Raw genomic sequence first — 16,459 nt, forward strand, 5'->3', positions numbered from 1 at the left:
GCAACGATCTACTAACCGTGTAAAAAAGATCGCTGCAAACAGCCCTTTCGGTTCATTGCTGCTCTCCAGTTTCGTTTTACAAATTCTTAAGGACTAAAACGCTTGAAGGGAGTTTCAACATGTGAAGTATGGGGGCAGCCTTCTTCCATTGCCGCTGTGACTGACAGCTTGTGTTGTCTTGTTTTATTTTCTGCTGAAAACAAAGTGTTTGAGATTAAGATCACGTCGGAGTAATTTGAACATCTCAAAGAAGTAACTTTAACTGTTTGTTAACCTTTCAGATATATTGAAGCTTTGGAGATTGGCAACAGAAGATGGTCGCCGGAAGCTTCACCTCCCAGAAAGACGGAAGCAGCATTGCCAACCATTCATATTAATCTTCGTGGCCACACCATTGGCAAAGCTAATCGAACTGAAGTCATTTTTTTGCATGTTGTGTGGCGGTGCCAATCATGGTTGCCAGATCAAAAACAGCTCTTAATCTGATTCGGTACATATCAACACCAACTGACAGTCAGAAGAATGAATGACTCTTTGTGTCTTTGTGTTCTCTTGTTATTTGTGAGTCTTTTTGTTCTTTTGACTTTAAGACGGTGCCACGAGAGTGGCTGCCTTTCCAGCAGTTCCTGTATTTTGTTTTTCTACTTTCATTCCTTTCATAACTTTGCTGCTGTGAAATGTTAATTTCTTCACTGCGTAAGTAATAAACTAATAAAGGCATATCCAATCCAATGTGTCATTGATACTGGTAGTATGTTAACACACAAGTTTACCAACCACAAGAAAGTTAGATGGTTGGGAACTCCAGTACAAAAAAACACTGTCCTTGCATCCTTATTTCCTTCGCAAAGAAAAGTGTCCCGTAAATTGCAGGATTTAAGTTGGCGGTGACACTCTCTCAGGTCATCTTGTGGGTTGGCCAGCTCTGTAAGCAACTTCTTCTCACCATGCAGTTTTGTGATAACACTTAGACAATGGTCATAAATTCCTGAGAGTAAAAGGAAAAAATTGAATCAGTATGTTGTTTGTCAGGGAATTAAATCAATAAATTGAATGTAATTAGCACAGAATACATACACACACACACACACACACACACACACACACACACACACACACACACACACACACACACACACACACACACACACACACACACACACACACACACACACACACACACACACACACACAAATACAATGATCTTCTCGTTGTTTGGGTTTTAAGAAATGGAATTTTAGTTTGAAATGCAGGTTCAAATATTTACCTGCAGCAGGTTGATTCTCTTCTTCTTCTTCATTGTCTCCTTTGTCCCCTTCTTCTTGATCAATGTTACTGGTACACAGTGACGTGCGGTGAGGTTCATGGCTGGTGAGGCACTGACGTCTTCATAGTAAGATTTACAAACATGAACTCTACAGAGTAGCTTATTCACCATTTGATTGGCAACAGTTAACGTGTTTTGTTTAAAATGTCATGTCAGCATTCTTTAGATAAACTGTAGCATAGAAAAAAAGAATTGAAAAAAACGTTATTATCGTGTTACCTTTACTTATAAATGAAGTCCAAATCTCTGTCTCAATGGAGATCACTGCAAGTGAAGAAAGTCATCCTTGATCAGTCCTGTTGCGACTGTATGTTTTCAGTCTTTTGTGCTGAGAATGATTTTTTGCTCCACTGATGCTGTAGTAGATGGAAGAGTGAGCACGAGCTGGAGCAACTTTGTCGCTTCAGGAATAGTTTCAATGAGATCTTTCTTGGCCAAAAAGCTGAGAAGCTGTCCAGGAGATTGACATTCATCCCTCACCGTTTGTGAGCTATACAGTCTGGTGTTGGTCTTCCTTTAACTTTTATCTCCTGCTTCGATTGAAAGTCCAGTTTAGAAAATTCTTTCAATTTAGATATGTAATCCTCCATTCTGAAAATGAGGCCAACCAACACAAAAAAATGACTGGATGGTTGCACTTTACTTGCTAACTGTTTACTGTAGCTTTCTGTCTCTAATTCTATTATTCTGCAGACGTGGAGTCGGAAGTATCTCTGGAATCACAAGTGGCCCCTGGCATGAGGTGGGAGAACTGTGTGCGTCACCTACGCAACAGTTTTGATAAAAATAAAACAAAATAAACACTGTAGTACAGTGTTTATAATGTACAGTGACTGTACATTATATACACCAGCTAAACTGTGGAAATTTAGTTCATATACTAAACGTGTTTGAACGCTTTAATAGCGATATGCAGAAGGACAGCAATGCGGTCTCATTGCAGAGCAAGCCAGCACAGTTAGCATAGTGATTGCGCAATCCATGTTGAGGCTCAGCCGGCTGATGCCTCACCGCTCGTCTCTACTTAGTATTTGAACGGTAAATGTGAAAATTCAGTGATTTTGAAAAAAAATCCAAAAACGGTGAAGTTAAATGGACAAGAACTTTAAAGTACAAATCACTAAATACATATAACTGTTTAATTTATTTTTTTCATTTGATATTTCTATGACAGGTTTCCATGATGACAGGTGAGGCACTGCCTCACCTGCCTCACTTGCCTCCCCTGACTGCACGTCACTGAGTTAGACAGTCCCAGGAGAATTGAGGCAGCATTGTTCGTTTCTTGCTGGATCCTTGCTGTCGTCTGCCTGTCATCTTTCCGACGCTGTGCTCGCTGATACCTTTTCTTTGAATTATCAAGAGTTAACATGGCTGAAGTTTTATACAACCACACACGATATCACCATTGTACTAAAATGCGAAGACGTTCATTAATCTAAATCGAAAATGAAACGCATAAGCTTACAAAACAATGATAGCACTCGCTAACAACTGTTGTGTTGGTAGGTTTTCTGTCTATTGGAAGTTAGCGGTCGATCACGTGATCATAACAAATGACGACACACTGGCATCTCCTATACAATATCTTGTTGAATTAAAAGAAAACAGTGGCCAAAAAAATTCACGTTAAAAAAAAGTTTGCCGTTTGGACTTTCCGTATTCAAGGCGTTCATTTGTTCATTCTGATCGTTGCCAGAATGCGATGAGAGTGGCAAATCAAAAGTTCTGTTTCCTTTAAAGCAACCGTGACTTTGTCGCATCTCGTGCAAACGTGGTCAAGCAGAAAAGCGACCGTGACCTCCAAAAAACGCAATAACCGCATTTGCACTTGCTGCGAGTAATCCTTCATGTTCTTCCTTATCCGACATTGTCCCTTGTGAAAGCTTTTATACTCTCACCTCGCAGCCACATCGCGCGGTGTCCTCCAAGCACATTCCATTAAAAATCATAACTTCAGCTGCCGGTCCTCTGATCAAACTTTAATGCATTTTCCCAGGGTACCTCATATTTACATATAGATTGACTATTTATCAGTCGGCGCGTTTAACATAAATTCAATGTAATCCATTTTTTTAATCCATGTTGGATTTGTGTACAATAAATTTGAAAGAAAAGTTGGTGTCGCTTGGGCATAGCTGTTATACTTGTCGCTGTCGTTGAGCGAGCTGTTATACTTGGTATGCACGATGAGGATGGAGTCCACATGTGACGCCGTGGGCATGTAGCCATCCACCACCATTTTTTAAAAATTTTATTAATGTAATTTTTTTTACAAATTCAAGATCTAAAAATACATTTATGAAAAACATCCATCCATTTTCCAGGCCTCGTAATTCTCATTTGGTTAGCAGCGGGTGGTGGTGCCTATCCCAGCCGTCTTGGGGCACTATGCAGGGGACACCCTAAATTGGTTGCCAACCAATCACGGGGCAGAGATAAACAACCATCCGCACTCACACCCACATCGAGGGAATATTTGGTGGTGGTGTGTTTCGTCAAACGTTTGGTCAATTTGTTACGACAGTCAAACCTGGGTTTTCAACCATAATCCGTTCCAGAAACTTGTTCGAAAACTGATTTGGTCAAAAACCGAAACATTTCCCTTTATAATCAATGTAATCAATGTCTGCTTTTAATGTCTTTTTTAAATTTAATCGTGATTGAACACAAAAAAACGGCTACTCACAATGGAACAATATCCTACTTTTATCGTTTCCTCACCTACCCGGTGAGGCGGCGGGCGAGCCCCGCGCGGGGCTCTCGGTTCTGGTTCCAAGCGCCCAGGCGGGGCACCCGCCGCGGCGCCCCGGGCGCGACCCGCTCCGGGCATAGTGGCAGGTGGGGAGTTTGACTGGGTCGGTACACCTGTCAAACGTAACGCAGGTGTCCTAAGGCGAGCTCAGGGAGGACAGAAACCTCCCAAACACAAAATGGTCATTGGCACAGCAACATTCAAAAAAGCCAAATTACACCCACCGTTCTGCCCTTTCTCTACCGTAATGCCATTTGTTGCCATTAGGACATTGTATTTTATCCTATGGCGAAGAAATGTCCAAAGCCATTTAGCTTTTTATTTAGCTGACGGTACATTAATCCCAGCAGCGGTGTGCCACGGTCGGATTGGATTAGGGTCTGTGCTCGTCACTGACAGATGTTCCCAAGCGGGCAGTGCGAGCCAGGGACTTGCTGACTTTTGGACACACACCAAGGAAGGAAGCTACCTTTGATATCGCAAGCTCACTTGGCAGCATTTGAAACAACCTCCCAGAAGAGAAAAAAAAACGTTTTCCCAGGAGACTTTGATACATATGCAAGGGAACGCATTGCATCCTGTTGATAGTTTGAAGTTCCCTTGAAGTTCAATTGAACTTTTTTCCATCTGCCGCAGTGACTTTTCCTATTCGCGCAGCTGAAGCCAATCTCCCCTAGCTTCAGTTTGAGCCACGCGAAAGGGGAAGCGCGACGGTGGCGACAAGCATGTCAGTTGACACACAACGTGTCTGTCCGGAGAACAGAACCACAGACGATGGATAAGAAACGAAAGGCAAGGTACTTGTTCCTACTCTGCCAAATAATAATTTAAATAATAATAATAATAATAATAATAATAATAATAATAATAATAATAATAATAATAATAATAATAATAATAATAATAATAATAATTAACATTTCATTCCGAAGCACCTTTCAAAACTCTCAAGGTCACTTTACAGTCACAGGATAACATTTTCTGCGGGTGAGCAGCGGCAGCCATACGCGCCAGTGTTCACTCAACCCGGAAGTAACTCAAGTAGTAACTCAAATAGAAAGCTAGCTAGCCAACAGGCAGCCAGCAGACGTATTGCAGCCAGCCAGATAGTTATATAGCTATTAGATAGCTAGATAGATAGCTATATAGCTATTAGATAGCTAGATCGGGAGCTAGATAACAAATATGTAGATACATTTGTTCATTTTTGCCGTCTCCTTTGCGACGTTAAACAGTAATCTAGCTAGATTGCTATATAGCTATTAGATAGCTAGTCAGATAGCTATATAGCTATTAGATAGCTAGCCATGCAGCTAGATTGCAAATAGATACATTTGTTAATTTTTGCCATCTCCTTTCCGACTTTCAATGGTAATGTAGCTGGATACTATCCAGGTAGATTACCATTGAATAGATAGCTATATAGCTATTAGATAGCTAGCCAGATTTCTATATAGCTATTAGATACATTTGTTCATTTTTGCCGTCTCCTTTCCGAAATGATGATGGATTTCTGAAAACTCCCCACCAATTAAAGAAAGGTGTCAAAGTCATTTTCCTCGCGGGCCACACTGTAGTTTAGGTTTCCTCTCTGGGGCTGTGATAAATTTGGGAAAGCTATTAGAATGTTTCATCCCCTCCATTTATTACATCTACAGCGCACAACAAACTAACAAATAACTAGTTTGCACATTTGAATTCAAAATTAATGATGGTTATTGTGGTTTACATGGGACAATTTGACAATTTGTTTTGGACTTTAGCAAGCATCATGGCACTTGACATGCTTGACTTGTTTTGGCCGGCCGAATAAAATGATTTGCCAGTCCAGATTTGGCCCCTGTGCCTTTACTTTGACACCTGTGAGTTCAAACTACAACAACAGATTCTTTGAACGTAATTGGCACCCTTCTGGGGCCACTGTACTTTTGACCTTGTCCAAGATGAAGGGAGACAACCAAAGTTGAGCCAAGGGGAGGACAGTTGGCAAGCACAGCGCCACATTTGTCACCCCGCGCAGCCGCCGAGCCACCCGCCCGCCCGCCTCCAAGACGGCATCAGAGTCGGAGTGAAGTGACCCCACCTTGGAGATCAAAGTCGGCTGCGGCCTTGCCTTGGCAGTAAAAACTCACAACCAATTTAGATGGGAGAAGGTTTGGCAGCAGTCCTCTGCCAGGGGTATCTTACATGACTTTCAAGCTGACGCAAGGTGGCAAACTCTCCCAATGCAGCAAGTAGGTGGTGGGGGAGATGGAGGGGGGGGGGGGATTCGTGTGCGAGAGTGACGACAGGTCAAGACAGGTCTTGACTGTGTTTGTTGGAGGCGTTTTTTTTCCATTCCATTTTATATGACTTGGGGGAAATAACTGCACGGTTTACTTTTGCTCATACAGCACAAGCTCAGGTGGGCCTCGGGGGTCTTCTTCCAAATCTGAAGTACGGCTGATGAGAAACAGCTGAAGCCCGGGCTGGCCCCATCACACACATGAAACGCAGAACTTTATATACAGTGTATATACAGTAAAGTCTCATTATATCGATATTCTCGGGAGTCTGAAAAAATATCGATATATTGATCGACCATTGATATATTCGATCCTGCACCGAACTGCATTAAAAGTGGGCAATAAATGGGGGGCCTTTGATATGGCATGTAATTTTCTCCTTGAGTTCATGGATTGTGTATCTAGCATGCTTTTGTACTGTAGTGAAGTGAAAAATAAACTTAAACGTCATTTTTTATTTTTATAACGCACTCTTGCAATCGTGACTCTGAGTAGCACTCGACATTGTTCACATTGTACACACGAGAGAAACCACGAACGCCAGCATGTACATACTGTATGAAAAAAATTGATTATTGCAAGTGATAAAGATATCTGAATCCAACACAATTAAATACATGTATGGAAACCAAATACTGCAACGTTTACATTACTTACGTTTAAGTATTCTGCGGCACGTCAAACTCTTTTGCGATGGAGGATTTGCTTCTTGTTGGATTGCCCTCCACAGCCGCGATTGCCTTGTCACAATTCTTACGTTTCCCCATGGTTGAAATTGGTGTTGAACAACTGTATACTCTATAAGAAGACTACAGTATATTTCAGATGCTATTTATTGCAGCTCTGCTACACAGTGCAAGACACAAAAGCTGGTCACGTGACCAACGGTGTTACCGATACAGATTTAGCTAATGGTGGTACTGTATATATATACATATATATATATATATACAGTAAAGTCTCGTTATATCGATATCGGATATATCGATAGTCCCGATTATATCGATACTATTTCTATGCACGCACGGAGAAAATTACATGCAAACAGGGTCGGATATATCGATAGTCCCGGTTATATCGATATTTTTGCGGACTCCCTTGAATATCGATATAACGAGACTTTACTGTATATATATATATATATATATATATATATATATATATATATATATATATATATATATATATATATATATATATATATATATATATATATATATATATATATATATATATATATATATATATATATATATATATATATATATATATATAAAATCCTCATCTCACCCACCATGGGTGGTGTCTGTCCCCCATTTCAGCTCGGGTCCTCTGCCAGAGGCCAGGAAGCTTGAGGGTTCTGCGCAGTATCCGTGCTGTTCCCAGCACTGCGCTTTTCTGGACCGAGATATCCGATGTTGTTCCCGGGATCTGTTGCAACCACTCGTCGAGTTTGGGGGTCACTGCCCCGAGTGCTCCGACCACCACAGGCACGACTGTCACCTTTACCTTCCAGGCTCTCTCCAGCTACTCTCTGAGCCCTTGGTATTTCTCGATTTTCTCATGTTCCTTCTTTCTGATGTTCCCATCACTCGGGACCGCTACATCCACGACAACGGCTTTCCTTTCCCCTTTATCTATGACCACGATATCTGGTTGGTTGGCCATTACCATCTTGTCGGTCTGTATCTGGAAGTCCCACAGGATCTTTGCTCGGTCATTCTCCACCACCTTGGGAGGTGTTTCCCATTTTGACCTTGGGGTTTCCAGTCCATACTCCGCACAGATGTTTCGGTAGACTATGCCAGCCACCTGGTTATGGCGCTCCATGTAGGCTTTCCCTGCCAGCATCTTACACCCTGCAGTTACGTGTTGGATTGTCTCAGGTGCCTCTTTGCACAACCTACACCTTGGGTCTTGTCTGGTGTGGTATATCCCTGCCTCTATGGCTCTGGTGTTCAGGGCCTGCTCTTGGGCAGCCAGGATGAGTGCCTCTGTGCTGTCCTTTAGGCCAGCCCTCTCTAGCCACTGATAGGACTTCTTGAGATCAGCCACTTCTGCTATGGTTCGGTGGTACATCCCGTGTAGGGGCTTTTCCTCCCATGATTGTCCCTCTTCCAGCACCTCATCCTCTGTTCCCCATTGACTGAGACATTCTCTGAGTACATCATCCGTTGGAGCCTTCTCTTTGATGTATTCATGGAGCTTGGATGTTTCATCCTGGACAGTGGCTCTCACACTCACTAGTCCCTGGCCTCCTTCCTTTCGGCTTGTGTACAGTCTCAGGGTGCTGGACTTGGGATGGAACCCTCCGTGCATGGTGAGGAGTTTTCGGGGCTTAACATCCGTGGTCTGAATCTCTTCCTTTGGCCACCTTATTATTCCTGCAGGGTATCTGATCACTGGCAGGGCATAGCTGTTTATTGCCCGGGTCTTTTTCTTGCCATTGAGCTGGCTTCTGAGGACTTGCCTCACCCGCTGGAGGTATTTGGTCGTAGCCGCTTTCCTTGTTGCTAATTCGAGGTTGCCATTGGCCTGTGGTATACCGAGGTACTTGTAGCTGTTTTCAATGTCTGCTATTGTTCCTTCAGTGAGTGAGACCCCTTCAGTGTGGACTACCTTGCCCCTCTTAGTCACCATCCGACTACATTTCTCCAGCCCGAATGACATTCCGATATCACTGCTGTAGATCCTGGTTGTGTGGATCAGGGAGTCTATGTCCCTTTCGCTCTTAGCATACAGCTTGATGTCATCCATGTAGAGGAGGTGACTGATCGTAGCTCCATTTCTGAGGCGGTATCCATAGCCTGTCTATATATATATATATATATATATATATATATATATATATATATATGCAGCCACTATTGTAGCTTTTATACTATGAGCCTTATCATGTGCCAAAAATATAAAAACAATGTTAAAATAGATCACTCATTGACGATGTGCCTTATACTCCAAAGTGGCTTGGCTTATAATGCGGAGAATACATGTGGACCGTTTAAAAAAAAAGACCAAAAAAACACCCCCCAATGCAATTGAATGTGCAGCAGTTATTCGTGTGTTAATGCTGTGAAGGGACTGTGTGGAAATATAAATGATGCAAGTGTTTATTTTGCAAAGCCTCTGCTCTCTCCGTGCGTATCTGGGGCGGGCGTTCTTCTCGTAGAAACTCTGGGGCAGGCATCTCAAGCCAGAGAAAAACAGGTGGACATTCCGATAAGCAGGCCTCCGCGTCTCGGACCACCGCGCCAAGCGGAGAAGGCGTTAACACTTTTACGGCTCCCCCGGGTTGTGCGTGGTGGTCCTGTGCGAAAGGCTGTGGTGACAGGTCACCTTGGAGCAAAGTGGCGGTGTCCACTCGAGAGTGAGCGCCCCTTTTCTGCCACTTTGGATTTGTGTCTCATTGCACCGCTTCAGAGATGATGCTGCTTTGAAATAGTTTCAAAGTCCCACTTTCATGCAATTTGTTCTTCATTTGCCAATTCTGCTGAGCACCAATATCTTTGGAACATCAACTGCATTATAACGACCAGATTTTTCCAACAAAATTGTGAAAAGCCTCGGTTACAAGGAACCGAGGGAAGCTAACTGCTGCCGAGAACTTGCTTCCAAAATACGTCCCCACTCTCAAAGGCTGCCACCGTATCTGCAGGCTTTGTTTTATCCATTTGAAGACATGCTAGATATTCAACAGCAGAAACTCACATTGAACAACTTCAAATGTCAAACACTGACGATTGCGACTTTGGGCTTGAGGAAGGAGGGGGAGGGGTTTCATGTGTTTGCAGTTACGAAACGTTTCCTGCCATTGTCGAATTTCCACCTTTTCGACGGATTTACAAAAGGAACTCAGTCTGAAAAGAAATCGATGAGAAGGTTCCTTCAGCCGTCATCTGTACTTCTTTGAAGGTGTCAGACGCTTCTCATCAGAGAGGCTTTGTCAGCGAACTAAAATCTTTTGCTGGTAGTTTTTGCCCTGTATATATCCCTACTGTCCAGACGTGGCGCTGGCAGACTCTGCTATGATTGGTCGCTGCTCTCAGGTAAGGGGGAGCAGAGGACTACTCCCTGCGGCTACACTGATTACTTCTATTGCCCTTCCTGAGTATGGGGTCGACGACTGACCTGATTGACCCATTTGATCTGGTATCACCTCACCAGCATTTGTTTTATGAAAATAGCTACTTTTACTCCCCTTTCAAAAAATCTATTTTTCACGGTTTGCAAGGTGGTAAAGGCAAATGTGGATCCCAAAAAGCAGGCAGGAGGGAGCAGCAGGTCGTGTTTGAGAAATTGTGATAAAATAAAGTCAACAGGAACAAAATCTAAAACATGAACAAGTCTGCCAAGAGGAAACATTGCATTCAACAATGACCTGACCGCGAATGGTCGTGCCGGGAGTCCTTTTGAGTGTCACTGATTGGGAACGACCAGCACCTGCGAGACCCGTTGGTCGCCAATCCGAACGTGGCAGTCCGCCACTGATGAAGACGACCAGCACCTGTGCAGGTGGGGCCGACAGCGCTACGCGTTGGTCGCCAACCAGATCATGACACTATTTTCTTTCGCTAAGATTTTAACCTCATTGTCGTCAAATGAGTTTTTGCTAGCTTTTAGATGCATATATGTACTGTCGATTGAGGCCCACTAGTATTCTCCCTGAGATGTTGATAAAGTCTTTTTTTGAGAATTTGTTTGTTGTCTCCCTTATGTATTGCTCTTTACAATTTGCAGTTTTACAATGTATTGAATAAACGACATTACTTTGTGTTTCATTTGGCAGCCTATGTTTTGGATGCGCTAATTTTTGTCTTGGTGTTTATCGGTTTGAAATAAGTAGGAATTTTGTGTTGCCAAAGGACTCGTAGTAGTTTGAAAAGAAATACAATGACAAAGTGAGCCCCCCCACCCCCTGATTCCATTTGGCTCTCCAACTAGCTCTCCGATTTCTCATCGCAGTTAGAAGTGGGAAGGAACTTTCACGGCAGACTCCAACCAGCACAAATGAAGCTTTTGCAGAACACACGAAACACGACTGAAGTTTCGTCCTTGAAATCAGGGCCTTCGGTGTCTCGCGATTCATACAAAGCAGTTTCAACGTGTTTCATTTGACCGATTTCACCAATTAGTTGATATCAGTGTGACATTGTCAAAGTGGAGTTGAACTGCACGAAAAAGCTGGACTAGATCAATACCAAAATGGGCAGGGGGGTTTGAATAAATAATATCGGTCCCCAGTTAAATGGGGTGACGGCAAGTCAAGCAGACATTCTCGGGAGGCAACATGGCTTGACAAGGTGCCTGCATGGGAATTTTTCTCTCCCAAGTCAGACGGCTGATATAGCTGTCGGCGGCGACAATCTCTGAGCCCCAGCCGGCGGAGTGTCCGTCCGGCACAGATAACGTCTGACAGGCCATCCATCAGGTTGGAGACGGCGAGTCGAAATCCTCTCCACACGGTTTGCATTTTGACTTTTACCGTCGGTCTCCATTTTTCAGACCGCCGCGAGTTTGTTCAGCAAAATGGTAACCCAAGCGAGTCCTCGAATGAAATCAGGTATCGTAATTTCCGGACGATAGAGCGCACCTGATTATAAGCCTCGTCCACTACATTTTTAGAGGGAAACCGATTTTGTACACACACAAGCCGCACCTGCATCTAAGCCGCATGTGCCCACATTGAAACATATAAACATATTTACAAAGAAAGACGGTACACAGAGAGCGTTTGAAGCCATCAAAGTCATCGTGCTCAGTGTCAAAATGAAGCAGTGTCATATAGACGTCGTCACACACTCCCCCCTGTCGCTGACACTCTCATCGTGAGACAAATTGCCTTTTTACATTGTTCTAGTTCTTCTTGTTGCCATTTCCAGCATATCACCATCGATTAGTTTATGCCAGTGGTCACAAACTCGCGGCCCGCGGGCTATCTGCGGCCCATCGTGATATGAAAGATTAATGTTAGTGATTGATATGAATGGAACTTGTGTGTGGAGCTGAACAAACCATGGTGGGGTAAAAGGCTCTGAAGGGTGGCACATCGGTCAGGCTGTCCAGTGCTTCGCTCACTCATTCATTCATTCCTCCTGTCAGAAGCCGTGAAGCTGCCGACTCCACTCAGCTCCTATAGTCCTCCACTGCTCTCAGCTCAGAAATGAAGAAGGCGCTGTGATTTATGATCCGGCCTGTGCCGTGTCAGTAGCCATGTCCATCCTGGCCGATCGCGCTCAGAGAGCTACTGTGTGCTGAGAGCTTGTTCTTACTTATTATCGGCACGTCGCGAGTGAAACTGAAACTTAACAGTAAGTGTGTCTCTAGCAGCAAGAAGTAGGCAAGAGAAGGCATGTTTAGGACAGTTCATGTTTAATATTTTATTTATGTTAAGAAAGTTAAAGGTTAAAGAACTGTGAATACAGACATTTGAAACTTTATTTAAAAAAATTAGTTTTCCTGTGTTTTTTTTTCAGTCGTCTGTATCTGCTTTATGATCATTATAATTATTTATTACAGGTTAATAAATTTTTTAATTGATTTTTCCATTTATTCATTTAATTCATTTTTCTGTGTTAAAATAAAGATTTTGTGAACATTGGAATGTTTTATCTGTGCTTTTCTTGTGGAAATCCTGATGCGGCCCAGCCTCACCCAGACTCTGCCTCCAGCGGCCCACAGGTAAATTGAGTTTGAGACCCCTGGTTTATGCCAACTTTACATGCAGCAGCTCTGTTTCATTCTTTATCGGACAGCTGGATTGCTTTTAGCTTGAAAGCTGCGTCATATGCATTTCTTTTGGCATTTTCCATGATGAGGGTGTTAGGTGAAATCTTGTTCTTCTCCTGGTTCAGTTAAGTTCTTTATTTGTGTTGGTCTAAATATTCAATCAGCAGGAAGCAAGGTGATAAACAAAAAAAGAATATTTATTTATCAGGCAGCTAGAGAATGTTCTTCAGGGAAGAGAGCCAAAGAGAGAGAGAGGAGAGAGAGAGAGAGAGAGAGAGAGAGAGAGAGAGAGAGAGAGAGAGAGAGAAACAAGAGCAGGAGGGAGAGTGTGTATCAATTAGATACAGACAACAGCAGTGATGTCACTTTGAAAAGGACCTATCATCTGCTAGATACAATCGTGAATATTATATTAGACTGAAAAGGTAGCTTAAGGTTTTAACTGAGCTCAGTATATGTATCCGAAACGAAACAAACTTTTCATCTTACTTACAACTTACAAACTTACAAACTTTTCATCTTACAAACGTCAAATTTATGAAAATTAAACCTTATAATAAGCACTATTTTCATAGTACACACCCACCACGGCTGGCGGAGTGATCTTTGGCGGAAGCACACGACCGAACAACACCAGAGGTTAAGTTACCAACAGTCCTTATGGAAGGTGACTCTCCTTCCATAAGCCATCAGCAACCATCAAAAAGGTAAATAAAATGTTATTTTACAGCAGTTTATTTCTTTAATTACAGTCCTCATGTAATGCGCCTCTCTTTCCAAACATCAATTCCCTTTTACCTTCGACCTCCAACGCCATTCCATGAAGCCGTCAATGACCATCACAAATGTAAATAAAGTGACTTTATGATACAATTCAGTGTATTTCTTTCATTACAATACAATAAATAGCACATTTATTATACATAGAATAAGGTATGTTGTGTGTAGTCTTAAGGCTTATTTAGTTGAAAAGTATATTTTATGGAAACCCGGGAACGGATTATTCCCTTTTTAATGGTTTCCAATAGGATTTTTTTTTTTTTAGATACACACTTTTCGCCTTACACACTCTGTCTGGGAACCAATTAAGTTCGTAAGTTGAGGTCTCACTGTAGTTCTAACGGAGGGTATGTTCACGCTAATTTAATTTATGCACAAGACAAGTTTGGGAAAAAAGTCGCTGCTTATAGTCCGGAATTTACGGTATGTCCGCCGTTTTGTACGCATCTGCACCCCTCCAGTCGTGAAGCATTGACGTCATTTTATTCAATGCCGCCTGGCAAATAAACACCCCCAGACCCCCGCACCCGCCCACTTGTCTCTCAATCTTGGTGTGAAAACGGCAAAAAAAAAAGTAGAGAAGCATCATTCCGCTCAAACAAAAGCATTCTCGGCATGTTTGGCGGCGCTTCTATAGAATGGATGCATAAAGGACGAACAGGAGCCACGTGGACTCGCGCTGTTGCAACGCTGCCAGCGGAACGAGCGCCAAGGACACACTGTCAAAGGGCGTCATCTTTTTTTCTTTCTCCAGCTGTCAGTACTGCTTTAGTCGTGTTGGGTGGAAACGCTTCAGACGGGGAAAAGATCTCAGACAAAAAATGGGTAGACAAAGTTGCGGACTGCTAAGTTTGTTTTGGAGGTGTTTGGCACAGCAACGTGCCAAGCAAAGACAATGCAAGGTGAGCGTCAAATATATACAGACGCTCCCCACCTTACTAACGAGATACGTTCCGAGCGGTCGTTCATGGGGTGAATTTGATCGTAAGTTGCCCCAGTGCTTCTTTTGTATGAAATGTATGTTTAAAGGACAACCGACGCCACCGGACAAGTTGTGTCCATAATTTGTAAAATCACTTCAAATGACTTCTACTGAGCGTATTTAATAAAGATTCCACAGCATATAGCTATATTTTACGTTTTAAGACTCGCACTGAATATTTAGGAAGTCTTGTTTTTGAGTTGATGACGATGCCCTAAGTGACGTCACGCCTGGAACGCCCCTGAGCAAGAAAGCGACACACAGTGCATTTTGGGTATTTTGTTTGGTCTGAAAACTTCGTGTTGATGGCGAAATTAGAAGTAAAACTTATAAATAATGTGTTGGTGAATCGTTGTGTGTTGCACCAAGACTACTATTTGATACTAGTTGACACAAATTCCCAGCAGACAAATCAGTGACATTTCCAACGGAGCTTGGGCGCCATCTTGTGCCTTGTCAAGGACGCTACACTGGAGTCCTGACTGCTCGAATTGATATGGGACTTCTTTAATCGATTGCAAACATGTATGCTTTCCTCTTCAGAGCTATTTGAATCATATTCATCACTGGATGAGTAACAAGAAAGCATCTTCTCCGAATCTGAAGCCATTGTTTTGATTCTCAAGCAAGGCAAGACGTCCTGGCGTGATGCCACGAACTAGGGGGCGGGACCTTCTGAAACTGAAACTTTCTGAGGTACAGTAAAGTCTCGTTATATCGATATCGTTTATATTGATAATACTGCTTATTACGACACTATTTTCATTTTCCGTGCACATTTCTAGTCTTTTTATGTATAATTAGTTCTGTTTAGTACGATTCGTGGTTTTTACGATAATCCGGTTACTACGGTGCTCTTTTTCATCTCCCGCCGGCCATTTTGCTATGTTTATATCGATACAAAAGATACTTAAGGTGAATCGATATTTGCTTAGGGGTTTCTACACAGTACCACCATTATCGAAATCTGTATCGGCCGCGCCGTTGGTCGACTTGGTCACGTGACTTGGTTACGTGACCAGCTCCCGTGTCTTGCAGTGGAGCAGACGCCATTTTGCTCCAGTCTTCAACCATAGCAAAACGAAAGAATTGTGGCCTCGGAAGGAAATACAAGGCAATCGTGGCTGTTGAGGAGAATCCAACACGAAATTAAAGCCAAGTATGCCCCAGAAGATTCCCACAATGACGAGGATGAAGAACCAACAAAGACACAAGCGTTGCAAGGTGTTCCGGACGTACAATCTTACTTAGAATCCAGAGAAAATGCATCAGGTTTTTTTAGAAATGTTAAACAAGATTGAATCGTTTGTGTTAAAAGGTGAAAATGGGAAGCAGAAGAAGATAGAAGATTTTTTTAAATTGCATAATAAGATGTAAGCGTTGCCGTTTCCGTGTTGCAGTGTTATGTACATGTCCACTGTACTGTACTGTACTGTACTGTACTGTATATGAATGAAATCGTTTTTTGCAACAAAGTTTATTGTTTTGTCTGCTGAAGCGTGATGATTTTGAAAATTACTGTACATGCCATACTGTATTAAAGATCCCCCAGTCACATAACCGGCTTCCGTGTTTCTGTCACAATAAAAAAATCGTAGCAGAG

At 42.7% G+C, this 16,459-nt stretch overlaps 1 long non-coding RNA gene across 1 annotated transcript; it reads left to right on the top strand.

Annotated features, from left to right (window-relative positions):
* The first annotated feature begins 14,658 nt into the window (after positions 1 to 14,658).
* On the top strand, positions 14,659 to 16,048 carry LOC148890792 (uncharacterized). Its single transcript, XR_016116577.1, has 3 exons — positions 14,659 to 14,776; positions 15,400 to 15,552; positions 15,895 to 16,048. It is a non-coding gene; the product is annotated as an uncharacterized LOC148890792 (long non-coding RNA).
* The last annotated feature ends 411 nt before the right edge of the window (positions 16,049 to 16,459 follow it).

The sequence above is a fragment of the Hippocampus bargibanti genome, linkage group LG12 (genome assembly GCF_051943395.1).
Source record: "Hippocampus bargibanti isolate YZ-2025 linkage group LG12, ASM5194339v1, whole genome shotgun sequence".
NCBI classification, from domain to species: domain Eukaryota; kingdom Metazoa; phylum Chordata; class Actinopteri; order Syngnathiformes; family Syngnathidae; genus Hippocampus; species Hippocampus bargibanti.